This window comes from Pinus tabuliformis, chromosome 6, assembly GCF_031772625.1.
Source record: "Pinus tabuliformis cultivar Carrire ecotype Pingquan chromosome 6, CPIR1, whole genome shotgun sequence".
NCBI lineage: Eukaryota > Viridiplantae > Streptophyta > Pinopsida > Pinales > Pinaceae > Pinus > Pinus tabuliformis.
In genome coordinates, this window is record NC_142292.1 from 111,871,249 (window position 1) to 111,874,201 (window position 2,953).

The following is a 2,953-nucleotide window of genomic DNA, read 5'->3' on the forward strand; positions in this document are numbered from 1 at the left end:
TTAACACTTCGCAGTGTTTTATATATTTCGAGGCGCCATCCCCTAAAATTTGGGGGGTCTCTTCATCTGTCTCTAAAACTCATTCCCTCAATCCCCAAATGAGCATGAAACATAACATAGATAAATTTTCAAAACCTTTTATTTATATTTTTTCCAAGTAATTATGTCATTTAGGCAATCTTCATACCATTTTTTTATAGTTGATTAGAATGCATGCACTACTAGAAGAATGAACTCAAAATACAACAAGCTAGTTACCCTGTAGTCTTTGAGATTGTTCTAAGAAGAAAAAGAGTCAAATAATTTATCAGAGTATGCCTTGAGTCACTTAAAATTATGATTCTCTCTATCATCTATATTGTATAAGTTACCTATAACTAGGCCAATATCAGAAAATTAATAGCACTTTAACCATATATTCAATAAGATTCAAAACCAAAGGAGTCTGAAAGGACACGATTCATGAATTGGAAGCCCCTACTAATTGATATTACAATCTTGAATAAAAGAATAATTATGTTTCACATGTTTAGCCCACAAGCCAATTCACATCCCATGCTTTCTTCCAATAAAGCTTTTGCAAAACCATGTCAATCCATTCCATGGCATCACATTCCACTATGCCTTCACAAATATTTTTCACTTCATGATATGATCCACATAATTATATCACATCATCATACATTGACATTTCATTCAAGCATGAATTGACCCTCTTTTTTTAAATAATTAGCCCAATATGGCTTGTATTTATCAATACATATCTCTAACCATGGCTACAAATTGCCATTATAATGCAAAGCAAGAGATTTTTCTATATCAAGATGTTAAATCCCAAAGTCATTCCCTAAACCAACTGAAATCTAAGAGACTTTCAGGTGATGGGCCATATTGTAGAATGTAATTAGACTTGCATTCAATGTCCAAAATCTCCATGCAATATTATACCTATTTTGTTTTCGAGCGGGGAAAAAACAACTCTAGTAAATATTTAGAAATTGATATACTTCAATTTACGAACATGAAGCACCACACAATACAATTCATAGACTTGTTCAAGTGATTATTTAGAATATTCATTTTAAAACATAAATAAAATTTACCGTATTTAGCCATCTCCTGCAAACTTTGACTAGGTATTGCTTCCTCCATTGTTGCAGATCAATAATATTCAATCCAGACATCCATGCACTCACATTTCCATCAAAACAATTTGGCAAAATCTTTGACGAGTTAAGGTACGTCCTAAAGTGATGAAACCTTACTTCAGAAATATCCATGGAAAAATTTACCTTCCCATGCAAATCAATACTCCAAAGAGGTGTCATGTCCCTTTGCACAACCACATCATCATCTAGAAATAACACTTTGTTTAGTCTTGGTAAAATTCCAAGACCAAAAGTGAGGATGATTGAAGGTAGACAAGTATTTAAGCTTCTTAGTTGAGTTATAGGGATCACTAGAAAATTTCTTGGCGATTTCTATAGCCACACGAAACTCCTATGATGATAAATAACCCATCATAGAATTGGTAAAATAATGAAGATTTAAATCATCCAGATTCTGAACATGGATATTTGCATTGTAATAAGTGTTCTCCAAAAACCAAAATTTTATTACAACATAGTTTTGTCTATCTATAATCAAATGAAATACATGCTTCTCTGGCTCCTGCAATGATAATGAAGAACAACATACAGTGAGAGCTCTGACATAAGCTACCATCCCATATATTTTAGTATCAAAGATGAAACCATAGATAAGCCAAGAAACTAAGGTTTTACCTTGGCATGAACAATAGTAGAATTAATAACCACATATGTTGCAAGGATATTAGTAGAGTAAATGACATAATGATAAAGACTTGAATCTTCCAAGTTCTTGCTCAATGGTAATTCGATGTTGCTTTGATAAGTTTGAAAATATTCTACAGTCAATCTCATTGAAAGGAAATGAAGACTTTTTGGCATTGTTTGGACAACAAGTTGGTAGAGGAAGACACTTTGTTTTCTGTGAAAATGAGCTTCATCCTCAGTAAGGTCTAAGATTTGTCCCAACTTTTTTACCACATTATTGCAATCAACAAGGTAAGTTTTTTCTCTTGTAATAAATCCTTCCATGTTCTTTGTCTTCTTTTATGCCCTAGATAAATAAACCCACTCCAAGTCACAATGCAAGTTCAGAAGCTAACAAAAATCTGTTATATGAGTTGAAGAGTAAGGATAATTACTAAAAGTTATATTTAAGAATATAACAAGGAATTGACCTCTCTGGCAGATAAGCATCTGCAGTTGCCTCACTTAGCATATGTTCAATATCCTGGATATGCTTCCTTAGCTCCTGTTGGATTTTCTCATGATTGCGGTGTTTTATAATGCTTGGATAATAATCTCTTGCAAGAAAGAGTTGATTTTTCAACAGTCTCACGGTTGCATCTGCCACTTCCACCCTATGCTCATTTCTCCAGATGTAGTAATATCCCAGAGCCACTTCACAATCTTTGATTGAGTCATCGGAGAAGCCTTCAAAATTGACATTCTTTTTAGAATCCATGTGAGCTAGGTTTTCACTCTGTAGAAATATTTTAGCATTTCATAGTGAGTGCTCATATGAATTTAAGACATTTGAAATTCTTCTAGAAAAACCAATCGAAATTTTTCAATCATTTTATGGTCATAGGTATAGGTATATAGAAGAAATGTTGCTCACTTGATCCCAGTGGCATATGTTCGTAAGCTATAGGTCATGGGCCCCCATTTGGTGGACACTTGAATGGTGTAACCACCCCATCCAACATTTACCCACTTTTACAAGCTATCTAGGGTAAACATGAGTTGTGTTTTACTATGACATGACCTGACCTCCAAGTTCCAGTTATGGAAGTGGTTTATACTAAATGGAACATATTGCCATCCTTTAGGGACACTAGATCACCAAGGTGTCTGACAATAAC

The 2,953-nt window shown here is 33.8% G+C and overlaps 1 pseudogene; it reads right to left on the minus strand.

The window, feature by feature from the left end:
- Positions 1-677: 677 nt before the first annotated feature.
- Positions 678-2,553, minus strand: LOC149257580 (putative galacturonosyltransferase 7; annotated as a pseudogene).
- Between the last annotated feature and the right edge of the window lie 400 nt (positions 2,554-2,953).